Here is a 22,816-nt window from a genome sequence, read left to right on the forward strand (position 1 = left end):
ACCTCATCAACTGGTAGCTTTTGAGGAATGAGTCCTACTTTGTGACCAGTGTGCTTATAATCATTCATTGAAAAAAAGTGCTGTGATTTGTACTGACGCATTTTGATGTAGCATGTAAGAGCTCCGTTAGCGACACCCTCTTTTGACACGTTGTTTTTGATTTGTTACCAAATTCTAAATTCTGTCCCTAAACCTAGCTCAGAGGAAAAAGCCTTCAAGCAACTGCCAATTGGAGAGTGTGTTTTAATTCCACAAATGAGGTGCTTGTCTTGTTTTGGATTGCATTTCGTTATGGGTTTGGACCAGAGGTTTAAAGCTAGGGTTAGGGTTAGGGTTTGATGTAAAAATGATCAAGGTTTTTTTGCCAGAGAGGGGCAGACTGTTTTTCCACCATGAGTGGGTGTCGTTGCCTTCCTGGAAAAGACATAAAACTGTAGAATACTGCTAAAGCACTGCGCACCCACTGTGATTTTCAACAGGGAACTAATGGACATCGCACTGGGCAAACAGACCGGTTTCCTTTCCATTTGTTGTTTAAATACAGAAATCGTGAAAAATTCACGTAGGCTCTCTCCACACGTAGGTATCGGTCCGTGATCGGGTGAACGATGCTTGCCGGTAGTGGATCAATTCATATCCAGTGGGGATGGTAGAGGGTGCTACACATAGGGATTTTTGACCAGAATTTCCTTCAGCCCCTTCCCTTACCTTTGATCAAGTCCATTGCCCTGCAATCCCGCCCCCTAACTCTCCCTTCCTTCCTGCTTGTCATGGTCTACCCCGCCCCCTGCTCTTTATCCTTATCCTTTTCCTGTGTTCTGCAGTGGGGAGAGGGTCCCTCTACATCTGCTTTCCCAAAGCATACTTACCTGGCAGGGGTGAGACCATGATCAGGAAGGTGGTTCGCCCAAGGCGAGGCTCAGTCATTGCACTTGGGCTGTGCTGACCCTTGCGAATTCCCCAAATGCGGGAATCTCGACTGCATAATTTCTGGTAGTGGGGGACTGCGTTCGCGCTCTCCCCTGAGGTGCTTTGTTGAAAGAGAGGTACGCATAAAAGGATGGTGGCTTGAGCAGTTTCTCTGTTGCAGAGAAACAACTGCATAGTTCAGTAATGCGTTTGTCTGGACGGTGGCGGCGGTGGTACAGCGCGACGTCTCGTTTTGTTTGGCTGGGTGTCGCGGACGTCCGCGGCGAACGACAAAGTGGCTGGCACCTCATCAACTGGTAGCTTTGGAGGAATGAGTCCTACTTTGTGACTAGTGTGCTTATAATCATTCATTGAAAAAAAGTGCTGTGATTTGTACTGACACATTTTGATGTAGCATGTAAGAGCTCTGTTAGCGACACCCTCTTTTGACACGTTGTTTTTGATTTGTTACCAAATTCTAAATTCTGTCCCTAAACCTAGCTCAGAGGAAAAAGCCTTCAAGCAACTGCCAATTGGAGAGTGTGTTTTAATTCCACAAATGAGGTGCTTGTCTTGTTTTGGATTGCCTTTCGTTATGGGTTTGGACCAGAGGTTTAAAGCTAGGGTTAGGGTTAGGGTTTGATGTAAAAATGATCAAGGTTTTTTTGCCAGAGAGGGGCAGACTGTTTTTCCACCATGAGTGGGTGTCGTTGCCTTCCTGGAAAAGACATAAAACTGTAGAATACTGCTAAAGCACTGCGCACCCACTGTGATTTTCCACAGGGAACTAATGGACATCGCACTGGGCAAACAGACCGGTTTCCATTTGTTGTTTAAATACAGAAATCGTGAAAAATTCACGTAGGCTCTCTCCACACGTAGGTATCGGTCCGTGATCGGGTGAAGGATGCTTGCCGGTAGTGGATCAATTCATATCCAGTGGGGATGGTAGAGGGTGCTACACATAGGGATTTTTGACCAGAATTTCCTTCAGCCCCTTCCCTTACCTTTGATCAAGTCCATTGCCCTGCAATCCCGCCCCCTAACTCTCCCTTCCTTCCTGCTTGTCATGGTCTACCCCGCACCCTGATCTTTATCCTTATCCTTTTCCTGTGTTCTGCAGTGGGGAGAGGGCCCCTCTACATCTGCTTTCCCAAAGCATACTTACCTGGCAGGGGTGAGACCACGATCAGGAAGGTGGTTCGCCCAAGGCGAGGCTCAGTCATTGCACTTGGGCTGTGCTGACCCTTGCGAATTCCCCAATTGCGGGAATCTCGACTGCATAATTTCTGGTAGTTGGGGACTGCGTTCGCGCTCTCCCCTGAGGTGCTTTGTTGAAAGAGAGGTACACATAAAAGGACGGTGGCTTGAGCAGTTTCTCTGTTGCAGAGAAACAACTGCATAGTTCAGTAATGCCTTTGTCTGGATGGTGGCGGCGGTGGCACAGCGCGACGTCTCGTTTTGTTTGGCTGGGTGTCGCGGACGTCAAAGTGGCTGGCACCTCATCAACTGGTAGCTTTTGAGGAATGAGTCCTACTTTGTGACCAGTGTGCTTATAATCATTCATTGAAAAAAAGTGCTGTGATTTGTACTGACGCATTTTGATGTAGCATGTAAGAGCTCCGTTAGCGACACCCTCTTTTGACACGTTGTTTTTGATTTGTTACCAAATTCTAAATTCTGTCCCTAAACCTAGCTCAGAGGAAAAAGCCTTCAAGCAACTGCCAATTGGAGAGTGTGTTTTAATTCCACAAATGAGGTGCTTGTCTTGTTTTGGATTGCATTTCGTTATGGGTTTGGACCAGAGGTTTAAAGCTAGGGTTAGGGTTAGGGTTTGATGTAAAAATGATCAAGGTTTTTTTGCCAGAGAGGGGCAGACTGTTTTTCCACCATGAGTGGGTGTCGTTGCCTTCCTGGAAAAGACATAAAACTGTAGAATACTGCTAAAGCACTGCGCACCCACTGTGATTTTCAACAGGGAACTAATGGACATCGCACTGGGCAAACAGACCGGTTTCCTTTCCATTTGTTGTTTAAATACAGAAATCGTGAAAAATTCACGTAGGCTCTCTCCACACGTAGGTATCGGTCCGTGATCGGGTGAACGATGCTTGCCGGTAGTGGATCAATTCATATCCAGTGGGGATGGTAGAGGGTGCTACACATAGGGATTTTTGACCAGAATTTCCTTCAGCCCCTTCCCTTACCTTTGATCAAGTCCATTGCCCTGCAATCCCGCCCCCTAACTCTCCCTTCCTTCCTGCTTGTCATGGTCTACCCCGCCCCCTGATCTTTATCCTTATCCTTTTCCTGTGTTCTGCAGTGGGGAGAGGGTCCCTCTACATCTGCTTTCCCAAAGCATACTTACCTGGCAGGGGTGAGACCATGATCAGGAAGGTGGTTCGCCCAAGGCGAGACTCAGTCATTGCACTTGGGCTGTGCTGACCCTTGCGAATTCCCCAAATGCGGGAATCTCAACTGCATAATTTCTGGTAGTGGGGGACTGCGTTCGCGCTCTCCCCTGAGGTGCTTTGTTGAAAGAGAGGTACGCATAAAAGGATGGTGGCTTGAGCAGTTTCTCTGTTGCAGAGAAACAACTGCATAGTTCAGTAATGCCTTTGTCTGGACGGTGGCGGCGGTGGTACAGCGCGACGTCTCGTTTTGTTTGGCTGGGTGTCGCGGACGTCCGCGGCGAAGGACAAAGTGGCTGGCACCTCATCAACTGGTAGCTTTGGAGGAATGAGTCCTACTTTGTGACCAGTGTGCTTATAATCATTCATTGAAAAAAAGTGCTGTGATTTGTACTGACGCATTTTGATGTAGCATGTAAGAGCTCCGTTAGCGACACCCTCTTTTGACACGTTGTTTTTGATTTGTTACCAAATTCTAAATTCTGTCCCTAAACCTAGCTCAGAGGAAAAAGCCTTCAAGCAACTGCCAATTGGAGAGTGTGTTTTAATTCCACAAATGAGGTGCTTGTCTTGTTTTGGATTGCCTTTCGTTATGGGTTTGGACCAGAGGTTTAAAGCTAGGGTTAGGGTTAGGGTTTGATGTAAAAATGATCAAGGTTTTTTTGCCAGAGAGGGGCAGACTGTTTTTCCACCATGAGTGGGTGTCGTTGCCTTCCTGGAAAAGACATAAAACTGTAGAATACTGCTAAAGCACTGCGCACCCACTGTGATTTTCCACAGGGAACTAATGGACATCGCACTGGGCAAACAGACCGGTTTCCAATTGTTGTTTAAATACAGAAATCGTGAAAAATTCACGTAGGCTCTCTCCACACGTAGGTATCGGTCCGTGATCGGGTGAACGATGCTTGCCGGTAGTGGATCAATTCATATCCAGTGGGGATGGTAGAGGGTGCTACACATAGGGATTTTTGACCAGAATTTCCTTCAGCCCCTTCCCTTACCTTTGATCAAGTCCATTGCCTTGCAATCCCGCCCCCTAACTCTCCCTTCCTTCCTGCTTGTCATGGTCTACCCCACCCCCTGCTCTTTATCCTTATCCTTTTCCTGTGTTCTGCAGTGGGGAGAGGGTCCCTCTACATCTGCTTTCCCAAAGCATACTTACCTGGCAAGGGTGAGACCACGGTCAGGAAGGTGGTTCGCCCAAGGCGAGGCTCAGTCATTGCACTTGGGCTCTGCTGACCCTTGCGAATTCCCCAAATGCGGGAATCTCGACTGCATAATTTCTGGTAGTGGGGGACTGCGTTCGCGCTCTCCCCTGAGGTGCTTTGTTGAAAGAGAGGTACGCATAAAAGGACGGTGGCTTGAGCAGTTTCTCTGTTGCCGAGAAACAACTGCATAGTTCAGTAATGCCTTTGTCTGGACGGTGGCGGCGGTGGTACAGCGCGACATCTCGTTTTGTTTGGCTGGGTGTCGCGGACGTCCGCGGCGAACGACAAAGTGGCTGGCACCTCATCAACTGGTAGCTTTTGAGGAATGAGTCCTACTTTGTGACCAGTGTGCTTATAATCATTCATTGAAAAAAAGTGCTGTGATTTGTACTGACGCATTTTGATGTAGCATGTAAGAGCTCCGTTAGCGACACCCTCTTTTGACACGTTGTTTTTGATTTGTTACCAAGTTCTAAATTCTGTCCCTAAACCTGGCTCAGAGGAAAAAGCCTTCAAGCAACTGCCAATTGGAGAGTGTGTCTTAATTCCACAAATGAGGTGCTTGTCTTGTTTTGGATTGCCTTTCGTTATGGGTTTGGACCAGAGGTTTAAAGCTAGGGTTAGGGTTAGGGTTTGATGTAAAAATGATCAAGGTTTTTTTGCCAGAGAGGGGCAGACTGTTTTTCCACCATGAGTGGGTGTCGTTGCCTTCCTGGAAAAGACATAAAACTGTAGAATACTGCTAAAGCACTGCGCACCCACTGTGATTTTCCACAGGGAACTAATGGACATCGCACTGGGCAAACAGACCGGTTTCCATTTGTTGTTTAAATACAGAAATCGTGAAAAATTCACGTAGGCTCTCTCCACACGTAGGTATCGGTCCGTGATCGGGTGAACGATGCTTGCCGGTAGTGGATCAATTCATATCCAGTGGGGATGGTAGAGGGTGCTACACATAGGGATTTTTGACCAGAATTTCCTTCAGCCCCTTCCCTTACCTTTGATCAAGTCCATTGCCTTGCAATCCCGCCCCCTAACTCTCCCTTCCTTCCTGCTTGTCATGGTCTACCCCACCCCCTGCTCTTTATCCTTATCCTTTTCCTGTGTTCTGCAGTGGGGAGAGGGTCCCTCTACATCTGCTTTCCCAAAGCATACTTACCTGGCAAGGGTGAGACCACGGTCAGGAAGGTGGTTCGCCCAAGGCGAGGCTCAGTCATTGCACTTGGGCTGTGCTGACCCTTGCGAATTCCCCAAATGCGGGAATCTCGACTGCATAATTTCTGGTAGTGGGGGACTGCGTTCGCGCTCTCCCCTGAGGTGCTTTGTTGAAAGAGAGGTACGCATAAAAGGACGGTGGCTTGAGCAGTTTCTCTGTTGCCGAGAAACAACTGCATAGTTCAGTAATGCCTTTGTCTGGACGGTGGCGGCGGTGGTACAGCGCGACATCTCGTTTTGTTTGGCTGGGTGTCGCGGACGTCCGCGGCGAACGACAAAGTGGCTGGCACCTCATCAACTGGTAGCTTTTGAGGAATGAGTCCTACTTTGTGACCAGTGTGCTTATAATCATTCATTGAAAAAAAGTGCTGTGATTTGTACTGACGCATTTTGATGTAGCATGTAAGAGCTCCGTTAGCGACACCCTCTTTTGACACGTTGTTTTTGATTTGTTACCAAGTTCTAAATTCTGTCCCTAAACCTGGCTCAGAGGAAAAAGCCTTCAAGCAACTGCCAATTGGAGAGTGTGTCTTAATTCCACAAATGAGGTGCTTGTCTTGTTTTGGATTGCCTTTCGTTATGGGTTTGGACCAGAGGTTTAAAGCTAGGGTTAGGGTTAGGGTTTGATGTAAAAATGATCAAGGTTTTTTTGCCAGAGAGGGGCAGACTGTTTTTCCACCATGAGTGGGTGTCGTTGCCTTCCTGGAAAAGACATAAAACTGTAGAATACTGCTAAAGCACTGCGCACCCACTGTGATTTTCCACAGGGAACTAATGGACATCGCACTGGGCAAACAGACCGGTTTCCATTTGTTGTTTAAATACAGAAATCGTGAAAAATTCACGTAGGCTCTCTCCACACGTAGGTATCGGTCCGTGATCGGGTGAACGATGCTTGCCGGTAGTGGATCAATTCATATCCAGTGGGGATGGTAGAGGGTGCTACACATAGGGATTTTTGACCAGAATTTCCTTCAGCCCCTTCCCTTACCTTTGATCAAGTCCATTGCCCTGCAATCCCGCCCCCTAACTCTCCCTTCCTTCCTGCTTGTCATGGTCTACCCCGCCCCCTGCTCTTTATCCTTATCCTTTTCCTGTGTTCTGCAGTGGGGAGAGGGTCCCTCTACATCTGCTTTCCCAAAGCATACTTACCTGGCAGGGGTGAGACCATGATCAGGAAGGTGGTTCGCCCAAGGCGAGGCTCAGTCATTGCACTTGGGCTGTGCTGACCCTTGCGAATTCCCCAAATGTGGGAATCTCGACTGCATAATTTCTGGTAGTGGGGGACTGCGTTCGCGCTCTCCCCTGAGGTGCTTTGTTGAAAGAGAGGTACGCATAAAAGGACGGTGGCTTGAGCAGTTTCTCTGTTGCAGAGAAACAACTGCATAGTTCAGTAATACCTTTGTCTGGACGGTGGCGGTGGTGGTACAGCGCGACGTCTCGTTTTGTTTGGCTGGGTGTCGCGGACGTCCGCGGCGAACGACAAAGTGGCTGGCACCTCATCAACTGGTAGCTTTTGAGGAATGAGTCCTACTTTGTGACCAGTGTGCTTATAATCATTCATTGAAAAAAAGTGCTGTGATTTGTACTGACGCATTTTGATGTAGCATGTAAGAGCTCCGTTAGCGACACCCTCTTTTGACACGTTGTTTTTGATTTGTTACCAAATTCTAAATTCTGTCCCTAAACCTAGCTCAGAGGAAAAAGCCTTCAAGCAACTGCCAATTGGAGAGTGTGTTTTAATTCCACAAATGAGGTGCTTGTCTTGTTTTGGATTGCCTTTCGTTATGGGTTTGGACCAGAGGTTTAAAGCTAGGGTTAGGGTTAGGGTTTGATGTAAAAATGATCAAGGTTTTTTTGCCAGAGAGGGGCAGACTGTTTTTCCACCATGAGTGGGTGTCGTTGCCTTCCTGGAAAAGACATAAAACTGTAGAATACTGCTAAAGCACTGCGCACCCACTGTGATTTTCCACAGGGAACTAATGGACATCGCACTGGGCAAACAGACCGGTTTCCATTTGTTGTTTAAATACAGAAATCGTGAAAAATTCACGTAGGCTCTCTCCACACGTAGGTATCGGTCCGTGATCGGGTGAACGATGCTTGCCGGTAGTGGATCAATTCATATCCAGTGGGGATGGTAGAGGGTGCTACACATAGGGATTTTTGACCAGAATTTCCTTCAGCCCCTTCCCTTACCTTTGATCAAGTCCATTGCCCTGCAATCCCGCCCCCTAACTCTCCCTTCCTTCCTGCTTGTCATGGTCTACCCCGCCCCCTGCTCTTTATCCTTATCCTTTTCCTGTGTTCTGCAGTGGGGAGAGGGTCCCTCTACATCTGCTTTCCCAAAGCATACTTACCTGGCAGGGGTGAGACCATGATCAGGAAGGTGGGTCGCCCAAGGCGAGGCTCAGTCATTGCACTTGGGCTGTGCTGACCCTTGCGAATTCCCCAAATGCGGGAATCTCGACTGCATAATTTCTGGTAGTGGGGGACTGCGTTCGCGCTCTCCCCTGAGGTGCTTTGTTGAAAGAGAGGTACGCATAAAAGGACGGTGGCTTGAGCAGTTTCTCTGTTGCAGAGAAACAACTGCATAGTTCAGTAATGCCTTTGTCTGGACGGTGGCGGCGGTGGCACAGCGCGAGGTCTCGTTTTGTTTGGCTGGGTGTCGCGGACGTCCGCGGCGAACGACAAAGTGGCTGGCACCTCATCAACTGGTAGCTTTTGAGGAATGAGTCCTACTTTGTGACCAGTGTGCTTATAATCATTCATTTAAAAAAAGTGCTGTGATTTGTACTGACGCATTTTGATGTAGCATGTAAGAGCTCCGTTAGCGACACCCTCTTTTGACACGTTGTTTTTGATTTGTTACCAAATTCTAAATTCTGTCCCTAAACCTAGCTCAGAGGAAAAAGCCTTCAAGCAACTGCCAATTGGAGAGTGTGTTTTAATTCCACAAATGAGGTGCTTGTCTTGTTTTGGATTGCCTTTCGTTATGGGTTTGGACCAGAGGTTTAAAGCTAGGGTTAGGGTTAGGGTTTGATGTAAAAATGATCAAGGTTTTTTTGCCAGAGAGGGGCAGACTGTTTTTCCACCATGAGTGGGTGTCGTTGCCTTCCTGGAAAAGACATAAAACTGTAGAATACTGCTAAAGCACTGCGCACCCACTGTGATTTTCCACAGGGAACTAATGGACATCGCACTGGGCAAACAGACCGGTTTCCATTTGTTGTTTAAATACAGAAATCGTGAAAAATTCACGTAGGCTCTCTCCACACGTAGGTATCGGTCCGTGATCGGGTGAACGATGCTTGCCGGTAGTGGATCAATTCATATCCAGTGGGGATGGTAGAGGGTGCTACACATAGGGATTTTTGACCAGAATTTCCTTCAGCCCCTTCCCTTACCTTTGATCAAGTCCATTGCCCTGCAATCCCGCCCCCTAACTCTCCCTTCCTTCCTGCTTGTCATGGTCTACCCCGCCCCCTGCTCTTTATCCTTATCCTTTTCCTGTGTTCTGCAGTGGGGAGAGGGTCCCTCTACATCTGCTTTCCCAAAGCATACTTACCTGGCAGGGGTGAGACCATGATCAGGAAGGTGGGTCGCCCAAGGCGAGGCTCAGTCATTGCACTTGGGCTGTGCTGACCCTTGCGAATTCCCCAAATGCGGGAATCTCGACTGCATAATTTCTGGTAGTGGGGGACTGCGTTCGCGCTCTCCCCTGAGGTGCTTTGTTGAAAGAGAGGTACGCATAAAAGGACGGTGGCATGAGCAGTTTCTCTGTTGCAGAGAAACAACTGCATAGTTCAGTAATGCCTTTGTCTGGACGGTGGCGGCGGTGGCACAGCGCGAGGTCTCGTTTTGTTTGGCTGGGTGTCGCGGACGTCCGCGGCGAACGACAAAGTGGCTGGCACCTCATCAACTGGTAGCTTTTGAGGAATGAGTCCTACTTTGTGACCAGTGTGCTTATAATCATTCATTTAAAAAAAGTGCTGTGATTTGTACTGACGCATTTTGATGTAGCATGTAAGAGCTCCGTTAGCGACACCCTCTTTTGACACGTTGTTTTTGATTTGTTACCAAATTCTAAATTCTGTCCCTAAACCTAGCTCAGAGGAAAAAGCCTTCAAGCAACTGCCAATTGGAGAGTGTGTTTTAATTCCACAAATGAGGTGCTTGTCTTGTTTTGGATTGCCTTTCGTTATGGGTTTGGACCAGAGGTTTAAAGCTAGGGTTAGGGTTAGGGTTTGATGTAAAAATGATCAAGGTTTTTTTGCCAGAGAGGGGCAGACTGTTTTTCCACCATGAGTGGGTGTCGTTGCCTTCCTGGAAAAGACATAAAACTGTAGAATACTGCTAAAGCACTGCGCACCCACTGTGATTTTCCACAGGGAACTAATGGACATCGCACTGGGCAAACAGACCGGTTTCCATTTGTTGTTTAAATACAGAAATCGTGAAAAATTCACGTAGGCTCTCTCCACACGTAGGTATCGGTCCGTGATCGGGTGAACGATGCTTGCCGGTAGTGGATCAATTCATATCCAGTGGGGATGGTAGAGGGTGCTACACATAGGGATTTTTGACCAGAATTTCCTTCAGCCCCTTCCCTTACCTTTGATCAAGTCCATTGCCCTGCAATCCCGCCCCCTAACTCTCCCTTCCTTCCTGCTTGTCATGGTCTACCCCGCCCCCTGATCTTTATCCTTATCCTTTTCCTGTGTTCTGCAGTGGGGAGAGGGTCCCTCTACATCTGCTTTCCCAAAGCATACTTACCTGGCAGGGCTGAGACCACGATCAGGAAGGTGGTTCGCCCAAGGCGAGGCTCAGTCATTGCACTTGGGCTGTGCTGACCCTTGCGAATTCCCCAAATGCGGGAATCTCGACTGCATAATTTCTGGTAGTGGGGGACTGCGTTCGCGCTCTCCCCTGAGGTGCTTTGTTGAAAGAGAGGTACACATAAAAGGACGGTGGCTTGAGCAGTTTCTCTGTTGCAGAGAAACAACTGCATAGTTCAGTAATGCCTTTGTCTGGATGGTGGCGGCGGTGGCACAGCGCGACGTCTCGTTTTGTTTGGCTGGGTGTCGCGGACGTCCGCGGCGAACGACAAAGTGGCTGGCACCTCATCAACTGGTAGCTTTTGAGGAATGAGTCCTACTTTGTGACCAGTGTGCTTATAATCATTCATTGAAAAAAAGTGCTGTGATTTGTACTGACGCATTTTGATGTAGCATGTAAGAGCTCCGTTAGCGACACCCTCTTTTGACACGTTGTTTTTGATTTGTTACCAAATTCTAAATTCTGTCCCTAAACCTAGCTCAGAGGAAAAAGCCTTCAAGCAACTGCCAATTGGAGAGTGTGTTTTAATTCCACAAATGAGGTGCTTGTCTTGTTTTGGATTGCATTTCGTTATGGGTTTGGACCAGAGGTTTAAAGCTAGGGTTAGGGTTAGGGTTTGATGTAAAAATGATCAAGGTTTTTTTGCCAGAGAGGGGCAGACTGTTTTTCCACCATGAGTGGGTGTCGTTGCCTTCCTGGAAAAGACATAAAACTGTAGAATACTGCTAAAGCACTGCGCACCCACTGTGATTTTCAACAGGGAACTAATGGACATCGCACTGGGCAAACAGACCGGTTTCTATTTGTTGTTTAAATACAGAAATCGTGAAAAATTCACGTAGGCTCTCTCCACACGTAGGTATCGGTCCGTGATCGGGTGAACGATGCTTGCCGGTAGTGGATCAATTCATATCCAGTGGGGATGGTAGAGGGTGCTACACATAGGGATTTTTGACCAGAATTTCCTTCAGCCCCTTCCCTTACCTTTGATCAAGTCCATTGCCCTGCAATCCCGCCCCCTAACTCTCCCTTCCTTCCTGCTTGTCATGGTCTACCCCGCCCCCTGATCTTTATCCTTATCCTTTTCCTGTGTTCTGCAGTGGGGAGAGGGTCCCTCTACATCTGCTTTCCCAAAGCATACTTACCTGGCAGGGGTGAGACCATGATCAGTAAGGTGGTTCGCCCAAGGCGAGGCTCAGTCATTGCACTTGGGCTGTGCTGACCCTTGCGAATTCCCCAAATGCGGGAATCTCGACTGCATAATTTCTGGTAGTGGGGGACTGCGTTCGCGCTCTCCCCTGAGGTGCTTTGTTGAAAGAGAGGTACGCATAAAAGGACGGTGGCTTGAGCAGTTTCTCTGTTGCAGAGAAACAACTGCATAGTTCAGTAATACCTTTGTCTGGACCGTGGCGGCGGTGGTACAGCGCGACGTCTCGTTTTGTTTGGCTGGGTGTCGCGGACGTCCGCGGCGAACGACAAAGTGGCTGGCACCTCATCAACTGGTAGCTTTTGAGGAATGAGTCCTACTTTGTGACCAGTGTGCTTATAATCATTCATTGAAAAAAAGTGCTGTGATTTGTACTGACGCATTTTGATGTAGCATGTAAGAGCTCCGTTAGCGACACCCTCTTTTGACACGTTGTTTTTGATTTGTTACCAAATTCTAAATTCTGTCCCTAAACCTAGCTCAGAGGAAAAAGCCTTCAAGCAACTGCCAATTGGAGAGTGTGTTTTAATTCCACAAATGAGGTGCTTGTCTTGTTTTGGATTGCCTTTCGTTATGGGTTTGGACCAGAGGTTTAAAGCTAGGGTTAGGGTTAGGGTTTGATGTAAAAATGATCAAGGTTTTTTTGCCAGAGAGGGGCAGACTGTTTTTTCACCATGAGTGGGTGTCGTTGCCTTCCTGGAAAAGACATAAAACTGTAGAATACTGCTAAAGCACTGCGCACCCACTGTGATTTTCAACAGGGAACTAATGGACATCGCACTGGGCAAACAGACCGGTTTCCATTTGTTGTTTAAATACAGAAATCGTGAAAAATTCACGTAGGCTCTCTCCACACGTAGGTATCGGTCCGTGATCGGGTGAACGATGCTTGCCGGTAGTGGATCAATTCATATCCAGTGGGGATGGTAGAGGGTGCTACACATAGGGATTTTTGACCAGAATTTCCTTCAGCCCCTTCCCTTACCTTTGATCAAGTCCATTGCCCTGCAATCCCGCCCCCTAACTCTCCCTTCCTTCCTGCTTGTCATGGTCTACCCCGCCCCCTGATCTTTATCCTTATCCTTTTCCTGTGTTCTGCAGTGGGGAGAGGGTCCCTCTACATCTGCTTTCCCAAAGCATACTTACCTGGCAGGGGTGAGACCATGATCAGGAAGGTGGTTCGCCCAAGGCAAGGCTCAGTCATTGCACTTGGGCTGTGCTGACCCTTGCGAATTCCCCAAATGCGGGAATCTCGACTGCATAATTTCTGGTAGTTGGGGACTGCGTTCGCGCTCTCCCCTGAGGTGCTTTGTTGAAAGAGAGGTACGCATAAAAGGACGGTGGCTTGAGCAGTTTCTCTGTTGCAAAGAAACAACTGCATAGTTCAGTAATACCTTTGTCTGGACGGTGGCGGCGGTGGTACAGCGCGACGTCTTGTTTTGTTTGGCTGGGTGTCGCGGACGTCCACGGCAAACGACAAAGTGGCTGGCACCTCATCAACTGGTAGCTTTTGAGGAATGAGTCCTACTTTGTGACCAGTGTGCTTATAATCATTCATTGAAAAAAAGTGCTGTGATTTGTACTGACGCATTTTGATGTAGCATGTAAGAGCTCCGTTAGCGACACCCTCTTTTGACACGTTGTTTTTGATTTGTTACCAAATTCTAAATTCTGTCCCTAAACCTAGCTCAGAGGAAAAAGCCTTCAAGCAACTGCCAATTGGAGAGTGTGTTTTAATTCCACAAATGAGGTGCTTGTCTTGTTTTGGATTGCCTTTCGTTATGGGTTTGGACCAGAGGTTTAAAGCTAGGGTTAGGGTTAGGGTTTGATGTAAAAATGATCAAGGTTTTTTTGCCAGAGAGGGGCAGACTGTTTTTTCACCATGAGTGGGTGTCGTTGCCTTCCTGGAAAAGACATAAAACTGTAGAATACTGCTAAAGCACTGCACACCCACTGTGATTTTCAACAGGGAACTAATGGACATCGCACTAGGCAAACAGACCGGTTTCCATTTGTTGTTTAAATACAGAAATCGTGAAAAATTCACGTAGGCTCTCTCCACACGTAGGTATCGGTCCGTGATCGGGTGAACGATGCTTGCCGGTAGTGGATCAATTCATATCCAGTGGGGATGGTAGAGGGTGCTACACAGGGATTTTTGACCAGAATTTCCTTCAGCCCCTTCCCTTACCTTTGATCAAGTCCATTGCCCTGCAATCCCGCCCCCTAACTCTCCCTTCCTTCCTGCTTGTCATGGTCTACCTCGCCCCCTGATCTTTATCCTTATCCTTTTCCTGTGTTCTGCAGTGGGGAGAGGGTCCCTCTACATCTGCTTTCCCAAAGCATACTTACCTGGCAGGGGTGAGACCATGATCAGGAAGGTGGTTCGCCCAAGGCGAGGCTCAGTCATTGCACTTGGGCTGTGCTGACCCTTGCGAATTCCTCAAATGCGGGAATCTCGACTGCATAATTTCTGGTAGTGGGGGACTGCGTTCGCGCTCTCCCCTGAGGTGCTTTGTTGAAAGAGAGGTACGCATAAAAGGACGGTGGCTTAAGCAGTTTCTCTGTTGCAGAGAAACAACTGCATAGTTCAGTAATACCTTTGTCTGGACGGTGGCGGCGGTGGTACAGCGCGACGTCTCGTTTTGTTTGGCTGGGTGTCGCGGACGTCCGCGGCGAACGACAAAGTGGCTGGCACCTCATCAACTGGTAGCTTTTGAGGAATGAGTCCTACTTTGTGACCAGTGTGCTTATAATCATTCATTGAAAAAAATTGCTGTGATTTGTACTGACGCATTTTGATGTAGCATGTAAGAGCTCCGTTAGCGACACCCTCTTTTGACACGTTGTTTTTGATTTGTTACCAAATTCTAAATTCTGTCCCTAAACCTAGCTCAGAGGAAAAAGCCTTCAAGCAACTGCCAATTGGAGAGTGTGTTTTAATTCCACAAATGAGGTGCTTGTCTTGTTTTGGATTGCCTTTCGTTATGGGTTTGGACCAGAGGTTTAAAGCTAGGGTTAGGGTTAGGGTTTGATGTAAAAATGATCAAGGTTTTTTTGCCAGAGAGGGGCAGACTGTTTTTTCACCATGAGTGGGTGTCGTTGCCTTCCTGGAAAAGACATAAAACTGTAGAATACTGCTAAAGCACTGCGCACCCACTGTGATTTTCAACAGGGAACTAATGGACATCGCACTAGGCAAACAGACCGGTTTCCATTTGTTGTTTAAATACAGAAATCGTGAAAAATTCACGTAGGCTCTCTCCACACGTAGGTATCGGTCCGTGATCGGGTGAACGATGCTTGCCGGTAGTGGATCAATTCATATCCAGTGGGGATGGTAGAGGGTGCTACACATAGGGATTTTTGACCAGAATTTCCTTCAGCCCCTTCCCTTACCTTTGATCAAGTCCATTGCCCTGCAATCCCGCCCCCTAACTCTCCCTTCCTTCCTGCTTGTCATGGTCTACCCCGCCCCCTGCTCTTTATCCTTATCCTTTTCCTGTGTTCTGCAGTGGGGAGAGGGTCCCTCTACATCTGCTTTCCCAAAGCATACTTACCTGGCAGGGGTGAGACCATGATCAGGAAAGTGGGTCGCCCAAAGCGAGGCTCAGTCATTGCACTTGGGCTGTGCTGACCCTTGCGAATTCCCCAAATGCGGGAATCTCGACTGTATAATTTCTGGTAGTTGGGGACTGCGTTCGCGCTCTCCCCTGAGGTGCTTTGTTGAAAGAGAGGTACGCATAAAAGGACGGTGGCTTGAGCAGTTTCTCTGTTGCAGAGAAACAACTGCATAGTTCAGTAATACCTTTGTCTGGACGGTGGCGGCGGTGGTACAGCGTGACGTCTTGTTTTGTTTGGCTGGGTGTCGCGGACGTCCACGGCGAACGACAAAGTGGCTGGCACCTCATCAACTGGTAGCTTTTGAGGAATGAGTCCTACTTTGTGACCAGTGTGCTTATAATCATTCATTGAAAAAAAGTGCTGTGATTTGTACTGACGCATTTTGATGTAGCATGTAAGAGCTCTGTTAGCGACACCCTCTTTTGACACGTTGTTTTTGATTTGTTACCAAATTCTAAATTCTGTCCCTAAACCTAGCTCAGAGGAAAAAGCCTTCAAGCAACTGCCAATTGGAGAGTGTTTTAATTCCACAAATGAGGTGCTTGTCTTGTTTTGGATTGCCTTTCGTTATGGGTTTGGACCAGAGGTTTAAAGCTAGGGTTAGGGTTAGGGTTTGATGTAAAAATGATCAAGGTTTTTTTGCCAGAGAGGGGCAGACTGTTTTTCCACCATGAGTGGGTGTCGTTGCCTTCCTGGAAAAGACATAAAACTGTAGAATACTGCTAAAGCACTGCGCACCCACTGTGATTTTCAACAGGGAACTAATGGACATCGCACTGGGCAAACAGACCGGTTTCTATTTGTTGTTTAAATACAGAAATCGTGAAAAATTCACGTAGGCTCTCTCCACACGTAGGTATCGGTCCGTGATCGGGTGAACGATGCTTGCCGGTAGTGGATCAATTCATATCCAGTGGGGATGGTAGAGGGTGCTACACAGGGATTTTTGACCAGAATTTCCTTCAGCCCCTTCCCTTACCTTTGATCAAGTCCATTGCCCTGCAATCCCGCCCCCTAACTCTCCCTTCCTTCCTGCTTGTCATGGTCTACCTCGCCCCCTGATCTTTATCCTTATCCTTTTCCTGTGTTCTGCAGTGGGGAGAGGGTCCCTCTACATCTGCTTTCCCAAAGCATACTTACCTGGCAGGGGTGAGACCATGATCACGAAGGTGGTTCGCCCAAGGCGAGGCTCAGTCATTGCACTTGGGCTGTGCTAACCCTTGCGAATTCCCCAAATGCGGGAATCTCGACTGCATAATTTCTGGTAGTGGGGGACTGCGTTTGCGCTCTCCCCTGAGGTGCTTTTTTGAAAGAGAGGTACGCATAAAAGGACGGTGGCTTGAGCAGTTTCTCTGTTGCAGAGAAACAACTGCATAGTTCAGTAATACCTTTGTCTGGACGGTGGCGGCGGTGGTACAGCGCGACGTCTCGTTTTGTTTGGCTGGGTGTCGCGGACGTCCGCGGCGAACGACAAAGTGGCTGGCACCTCATCAACTGGTAGCTTTTGAGGAATGAGTCCTACTTTGTGAGCAGTGTGCTTATAATCATTCATTGAAAAAAAGTGCTGTGATTTGTACTGACGCATTTTGATGTAGCATGTAAGAGCTCCGTTAGCGACACCCTCTTTTGACACGTTGTTTTTGATTTGTTACCAAATTCTAAATTCTGTCCCTAAACCTAGCTCAGAGGAAAAAGCCTTCAAGCAACTGCCAATTGGAGAGTGTGTTTTAATTCCACAAATGAGGTGCTTGTCTTGTTTTGGATTGCCTTTCGTTATGGGTTTGGACCAGAGGTTTAAAGCTAGGGTTAGGGTTAGGGTTTGATGTAAAAATGATCAAGGTTTTTTTGCCAGAGAGGGGCAGACTGTTTTTCCACCATGAGTGGGTGTCGTTGCCTTCCTGGAAAAGACATAAAACTGTAGAATACTGCTAAAGCACTGCGCACCCACTGTGATTTTCCACAGGGAACTAATGGACATCGCACTGGGCAAACAGACCGGTTTCCATTTGTTGTTTAAATACAGAAATCGTGAAAAATTCACGTAGGCTCTCTCCACACGTAGGTATCGGTCCGTGATCGGGTGAACGATGCTTGCCGGTAGTGGATCAATTCATATCCAGTGGGGATGGTAGAGGGTGCTACACATAGGGATTTTTGACCAGAATTTCCTTCAGCCCCTTCCCTTACCTTTGATCAAGTCCATTGCCCAGCAATCCCGCCCCCTAACTCTCCCTTCCTTCCTGCTTGTCATGGTCTACCCCGCCCCCTGCTCTTTATCCTTATCCTTTTCCTGTGTTCTGCAGTGGGGAGAGGGTCCCTCTACATCTGCTTTCCCAAAGCATACTTACCTGGCAGGGGTGAGACCATGATCAGGAAGGTGGATCGCCCAAGGCGAGGCTCAGTCATTGCACTTGGGCTGTGCTGACCCTTGCGAATTCCCTAAATGCGGGAATCTCGACTGCATAATTTCTGGTAGTGGGGGACTGCGTTCGCGCTCTCTCCTGAGGTGCTTTGTTGAAAGAGAGGTATGCATAAAAGGACGGTGGCTTGAGCAGTTTCTCTGTTGCAGAGAAACAACTGCATAGTTCAGTAATGCCTTTGTCTGGACGGTGGCGGCGGTGGTACAGCGCGACGTCTCGTTTTGTTTGGCTGGGTGTCGCGGACGTCCGCGGCGAACGACAAAGTGGCTGGCACCTCATCAACTGGTAGCTTTTGAGGAATGAGTCCTACTTTGTGACCAGTGTGCTTATAATCATTCATTGAAAAAAAGTGCTGTGATTTGTACTGACACATTTTGATGTAGCATGTAAGAGCTCAGTTAGCGACACCCTCTTTTGACACGTTGTTTTTGATTTGTTACCAAATTCTAAATTCTGTCCCTAAACCTAGCTCAGAGGAAAAAGCCTTCAAGCAACTGCCAATTGGAGAGTGTGTTTTAATTCCACAAATGAGGTGCTTGTCTTGTTTTGGATTGCATTTCGTTATGGGTTTGGACCAGAGGTTTAAAGCTAGGGTTAGGGTTAGGGTTTGATGTAAAAATGATCAAGGTTTTTTTGCCAGAGAGGGGCAGACTGTTTTTCCACCATGAGTGGGTGTCGTTGCCTTCCTGGAAAAGACATAAAACTGTAGAATACTGCTAAAGCACTGCGCACCCACTGTGATTTTCAACAGGGAACTAATGGACATCGCACTGGGCAAACAGACCGGTTTCCTTTCCATTTGTTGTTTAAATACAGAAATCGTGAAAAATTCACGTAGGCTCTCTCCACACGTAGGTATCGGTCCGTGATCGGGTGAACGATGCTTGCCGGTAGTGGATCAATTCATATCCAGTGGGGATGGTAGAGGGTGCTACACATAGGGATTTTTGACCAGAATTTCCTTCAGCCCCTTCCCTTACCTTTGATCAAGTCCATTGCCCTGCAATCCCGCCCCCTAACTCTCCCTTCCTTCCTGCTTGTCATGGTCTACCCCGCCCCCTGATCTTTATCCTTATCCTTTTCCTGTGTTCTGCAGTGGGGAGAGGGTCCCTCTACATCTGCTTTCCCAAAGAATACTTACCTGGCAGGGGTGAGACCACGATCAGGAAGGTGGTTCGCCCAAGGCGAGGCTCAGTCATTGCACTTGGGCTGTGCTGACCCTTGCGAATTCCCCAAATGCGGGAATCTCGACTGCATAATTTCTGGTAGTGGGGGACTGCGTTCGCGCTCTACCCTGAGGTGCTTTGTTGAAAGAGAGGTACGCATAAAAGGATGGTGGCTTGAGCAGTTTCTCTGTTGCAGAGAAACAACTGCATAGTTCAGTAATGCCTTTGTCTGGACGGTGGCGGCGGTGGTACAGCGCGACGTCTCGTTTTGTTTGGCTGGGTGTCGCGGACGTCCGCGGCGAACGACAAAGTGGCTGGCACCTCATCAACTGGTAGCTTTGGAGGAATGAGTCCTACTTTGTGACCAGTGTGCTTATAATCATTCATTGAAAAAAAGTGCTGTGATTTGTACTGACGCATTTTGATGTAGCATGTAAGAGCTCCGTTAGCGACACCCTCTTTTGACACGTTGTTTTTGATTTGTTACCAAATTCTAAATTCTGTCCCTAAACCTAGCTCAGAGGAAAAAGCCTTCAAGCAACTGCCAATTGGAGAGTGTGTTTTAATTCCACAAATGAGGTGCTTGTCTTGTTTTGGATTGCCTTTCGTTATGGGTTTGGACCAGAGGTTTAAAGCTAGGGTTAGGGTTAGGGTTTGATGTAAAAATGATCAAGGTTTTTTTGCCAGAGAGGGGCAGACTGTTTTTCCACCATGAGTGGGTGTCGTTGCCTTCCTGGAAAAGACATAAAACTGTAGAATACTGCTAAAGCACTGCGCACCCACTGTGATTTTCCACAGGGAACTAATGGACATCGCACTGGGCAAACAGACCGGTTTCCAATTGTTGTTTAAATACAGAAATCGTGAAAAATTCACGTAGGCTCTCTCCACACGTAGGTATCGGTCCGTGATCGGGTGAACGATGCTTGCCGGTAGTGGATCAATTCATATCCAGTGGGGATGGTAGAGGGTGCTACACATAGGGATTTTTGACCAGAATTTCCTTCAGCCCCTTCCCTTACCTTTGATCAAGTCCATTGCCCTGCAATCCCGCCCCCTAACTCTCCCTTCCTTCCTGCTTGTCATGGTCTACCCCGCCCCCTGATCTTTATCCTTATCCTTTTCCTGTGTTCTGCAGTGGGGAGAGGGTCCCTCTACATCTGCTTTCCCAAAGCATACTTACCTGGCAGGGGTGAGACCACGATCAGGAAGGTGGTTCGCCCAAGGCGAGGCTCAGTCATTGCACTTGGGCTGTGCTGACCCTTGCGAATTCCCCAAATGCGGGAATCTCGACTGCATAATTTCTGGTAGTGGGGGACTGCGTTCGCGCTCTCCCCTGAGGTGCTTTGTTGAAAGAGAGGTACGCATAAAAGGATGGTGGCTTGAGCAGTTTCTCTGTTGCAGAGAAACAACTGCATAGTTCAGTAATGCCTTTGTCTGGACGGTGGCGGCGGTGGTACAGCGCGACGTCTCGTTTTGTTTGGCTGGGTGTCGCGGACGTCCGCGGCGAACGACAAAGTGGCTGGCACCTCATCAACTGGTAGCTTTGGAGGAATGAGTCCTACTTTGTGACCAGTGTGCTTATAATCATTCATTGAAAAAAAGTGCTGTGATTTGTACTGACGCATTTTGATGTAGCATGTAAGAGCTCCGTTAGCGACACCCTCTTTTGACACGTTGTTTTTGATTTGTTACCAAATTCTAAATTCTGTCCCTAAACCTAGCTCAGAGGAAAAAGCCTTCAAGCAACTGCCAATTGGAGAGTGTGTTTTAATTCCACAAATGAGGTGCTTGTCTTGTTTTGGATTGCCTTTCGTTATGGGTTTGGACCAGAGGTTTAAAGCTAGGGTTAGGGTTAGGGTTTGATGTAAAAATGATCAAGGTTTTTTTGCCAGAGAGGGGCAGACTGTTTTTCCACCATGAGTGGGTGTCGTTGCCTTCCTGGAAAAGACATAAAACTGTAGAATACTGCTAAAGCACTGCGCACCCACTGTGATTTTCCACAGGGAACTAATGGACATCGCACTGGGCAAACAGACCGGTTTCCATTTGTTGTTTAAATACAGAAATCGTGAAAAATTCACGTAGGCTCTCTCCACACGTAGGTATCGGTCCGTGATCGGGTGAACGATGCTTGCCGGTAGTGGATCAATTCATATCCAGTGGGGATGGTAGAGGGTGCTACACATAGGGATTTTTGACCAGAATTTCCTTCAGCCCCTTCCCTTACCTTTGATCAAGTCCATTGCCCTGCAATCCCGCCCCCTAACTCTCCCTTCCTTCCTGCTTGTCATGGTCTACCCCGCCCCCTGCTCTTTATCCTTATCCTTTTCCTGTGTTCTGCAGTGGGGAGAGGGTCCCTCTACATCTGCTTTCCCAAAGCATACTTACCTGGCAGGGGTGAGACCATGATCAGGAAGGTGGTTCGCCCAAGGCGAGGCTCAGTCATTGCACTTGGGCTGTGCTGACCCTTGCGAATTCCCCAAATGCGGGAATCTCGACTGCATAATTTCTGGTAGTGGGGGACTGCGTTCGCGCTCTCCCCTGAGGTGCTTTGTTGAAAGAGAGGTACGCATAAAAGGACGGTGGCTTGAGCAGTTTCTCTGTTGCAGAGAAACAACTGCATAGTTCAGTAATGCCTTTGTCTGGACGGTGGCGGTGGTGGTACAGCGCGACGTCTCGTTTTGTTTGGCTGGGTGTCGCGGACGTCCGCGGCGAACGACAAAGTGGCTGGCACCTCATCATCTGGTAGCTTTTGAGGAATGAGTCCTACTTTGTGACCAGTGTGCTTATAATCATTCATTGAAAAAAAGTGCTGTGATTTGTACTGACGCATTTTGATGTAGCATGTAAGAGCTCCGTTAGCGACACCCTCTTTTGACACGTTGTTTTTGATTTGTTACCAAATTCTAAATTCTGTCCCTAAACCTAGCTCAGAGGAAAAAGCCTTCAAGCAACTGCCAATTGGAGAGTGTGTTTTAATTCCACAAATGAGGTGCTTGTCTTGTTTTGGATTGCCTTTCGTTATGGGTTTGGACCAGAGGTTTAAAGCTAGGGTTAGGGTTAGGGTTTGATGTAAAAATGATCAAGGTTTTTTTGCCAGAGAGGGGCAGACTGTTTTTCCACCATGAGTGGGTGTCGTTGCCTTCCTGGAAAAGACATAAAACTGTAGAATACTGCTAAAGCACTGCGCACCCACTGTGATTTTGCACAGGGAACTAATGGACATCGCACTGGGCAAACAGACCGGTTTCCATTTGTTGTTTAAATACAGAAATCGTGAAAAATTCACGTAGGCTCTCTCCACACGTAGGTATCGGTCCGTGATCGGGTGAACGATGCTTGCCGGTAGTGGATCAATTCATATCCAGTGGGGATGGTAGAGGGTGCTACACATAGGGATTTTTGACCAGAATTTCCTTCAGCCCCTTCCCTTACCTTTGATCAAGTCCATTGCCCTGCAATCCCGCCCCCTAACTCTCCCTTCCTTCCTGCTTGTCATGGTCTACCCCGCCCCCTGATCTTTATCCTTATCCTTTTCCTGTGTTCTGCAGTGGGGAGAGGGTCCCTCTACATCTGCTTTCCCAAAGCATACTTACCTGGCAGGGGTGAGACCACGATCAGGAAGGTGGTTCGCCCAAGGCGAGGCTCAGTCATTGCACTTGGGCTGTGCTGACCCTTGCGAATTCCCCAAATGCGGGAATCTCGACTGCATAATTTCTGGTAGTGGGGGACTGCGTTCGCGCTCTCCCCTGAGGTGCTTTGTTGAAAGAGAGGTACGCATAAAAGGATGGTGGCTTGAGCAGTTTCT

At 48.0% G+C, this 22,816-nt stretch overlaps 19 non-coding genes across 19 annotated transcripts; all 19 read left to right on the forward strand.

Annotated features, from left to right (window-relative positions):
• The first annotated feature begins 861 nt into the window (after positions 1–861).
• Positions 862–1,025, forward strand: LOC145656463 (U1 spliceosomal RNA). Its single transcript, XR_014122135.1, has one exon. It is a non-coding gene; the product is annotated as a U1 spliceosomal RNA (small nuclear RNA).
• A 1,044-nt stretch (positions 1,026–2,069) lies between these two features.
• LOC145656273 (U1 spliceosomal RNA) lies at positions 2,070–2,233 on the forward strand. The gene has a single exon (XR_014121944.1). It is a non-coding gene; the product is annotated as a U1 spliceosomal RNA (small nuclear RNA).
• Positions 2,234–3,269: 1,036 nt separating this feature from the next.
• On the forward strand, positions 3,270–3,433 carry LOC145656380 (U1 spliceosomal RNA). The gene has a single exon (XR_014122052.1). It is a non-coding gene; the product is annotated as a U1 spliceosomal RNA (small nuclear RNA).
• A 1,044-nt stretch (positions 3,434–4,477) lies between these two features.
• On the forward strand, positions 4,478–4,641 carry LOC145656416 (U1 spliceosomal RNA). Its single transcript, XR_014122088.1, has one exon. It is a non-coding gene; the product is annotated as a U1 spliceosomal RNA (small nuclear RNA).
• Positions 4,642–5,685: 1,044 nt separating this feature from the next.
• Positions 5,686–5,849, forward strand: LOC145656345 (U1 spliceosomal RNA). The gene has a single exon (XR_014122017.1). It is a non-coding gene; the product is annotated as a U1 spliceosomal RNA (small nuclear RNA).
• Positions 5,850–6,893: 1,044 nt separating this feature from the next.
• LOC145656465 (U1 spliceosomal RNA) lies at positions 6,894–7,057 on the forward strand. The gene has a single exon (XR_014122137.1). It is a non-coding gene; the product is annotated as a U1 spliceosomal RNA (small nuclear RNA).
• A 1,044-nt stretch (positions 7,058–8,101) lies between these two features.
• Positions 8,102–8,265, forward strand: LOC145656279 (U1 spliceosomal RNA). Its single transcript, XR_014121951.1, has one exon. It is a non-coding gene; the product is annotated as a U1 spliceosomal RNA (small nuclear RNA).
• A 1,044-nt stretch (positions 8,266–9,309) lies between these two features.
• On the forward strand, positions 9,310–9,473 carry LOC145656280 (U1 spliceosomal RNA). Its single transcript, XR_014121952.1, has one exon. It is a non-coding gene; the product is annotated as a U1 spliceosomal RNA (small nuclear RNA).
• Positions 9,474–10,517: 1,044 nt separating this feature from the next.
• Positions 10,518–10,681, forward strand: LOC145656328 (U1 spliceosomal RNA). The gene has a single exon (XR_014122000.1). It is a non-coding gene; the product is annotated as a U1 spliceosomal RNA (small nuclear RNA).
• Positions 10,682–11,725: 1,044 nt separating this feature from the next.
• On the forward strand, positions 11,726–11,889 carry LOC145656242 (U1 spliceosomal RNA). Its single transcript, XR_014121910.1, has one exon. It is a non-coding gene; the product is annotated as a U1 spliceosomal RNA (small nuclear RNA).
• A 1,044-nt stretch (positions 11,890–12,933) lies between these two features.
• LOC145656296 (U1 spliceosomal RNA) lies at positions 12,934–13,097 on the forward strand. The gene has a single exon (XR_014121968.1). It is a non-coding gene; the product is annotated as a U1 spliceosomal RNA (small nuclear RNA).
• Positions 13,098–14,139: 1,042 nt separating this feature from the next.
• On the forward strand, positions 14,140–14,303 carry LOC145656257 (U1 spliceosomal RNA). The gene has a single exon (XR_014121925.1). It is a non-coding gene; the product is annotated as a U1 spliceosomal RNA (small nuclear RNA).
• A 1,044-nt stretch (positions 14,304–15,347) lies between these two features.
• Positions 15,348–15,511, forward strand: LOC145656437 (U1 spliceosomal RNA). The gene has a single exon (XR_014122109.1). It is a non-coding gene; the product is annotated as a U1 spliceosomal RNA (small nuclear RNA).
• A 1,040-nt stretch (positions 15,512–16,551) lies between these two features.
• Positions 16,552–16,715, forward strand: LOC145656235 (U1 spliceosomal RNA). The gene has a single exon (XR_014121902.1). It is a non-coding gene; the product is annotated as a U1 spliceosomal RNA (small nuclear RNA).
• Positions 16,716–17,759: 1,044 nt separating this feature from the next.
• On the forward strand, positions 17,760–17,923 carry LOC145656372 (U1 spliceosomal RNA). Its single transcript, XR_014122044.1, has one exon. It is a non-coding gene; the product is annotated as a U1 spliceosomal RNA (small nuclear RNA).
• A 1,049-nt stretch (positions 17,924–18,972) lies between these two features.
• LOC145656322 (U1 spliceosomal RNA) lies at positions 18,973–19,136 on the forward strand. Its single transcript, XR_014121994.1, has one exon. It is a non-coding gene; the product is annotated as a U1 spliceosomal RNA (small nuclear RNA).
• Positions 19,137–20,180: 1,044 nt separating this feature from the next.
• On the forward strand, positions 20,181–20,344 carry LOC145656363 (U1 spliceosomal RNA). The gene has a single exon (XR_014122035.1). It is a non-coding gene; the product is annotated as a U1 spliceosomal RNA (small nuclear RNA).
• A 1,044-nt stretch (positions 20,345–21,388) lies between these two features.
• LOC145656464 (U1 spliceosomal RNA) lies at positions 21,389–21,552 on the forward strand. Its single transcript, XR_014122136.1, has one exon. It is a non-coding gene; the product is annotated as a U1 spliceosomal RNA (small nuclear RNA).
• A 1,044-nt stretch (positions 21,553–22,596) lies between these two features.
• Positions 22,597–22,760, forward strand: LOC145656373 (U1 spliceosomal RNA). The gene has a single exon (XR_014122045.1). It is a non-coding gene; the product is annotated as a U1 spliceosomal RNA (small nuclear RNA).
• Positions 22,761–22,816: the final 56 nt, after the last annotated feature.

Source organism: Electrophorus electricus, unplaced genomic scaffold, assembly GCF_041902795.1.
Source record: "Electrophorus electricus isolate QZ-2024a unplaced genomic scaffold, ASM4190279v1 Scaffold66, whole genome shotgun sequence".
NCBI classification, from domain to species: Eukaryota; Metazoa; Chordata; class Actinopteri; order Gymnotiformes; family Gymnotidae; genus Electrophorus; species Electrophorus electricus.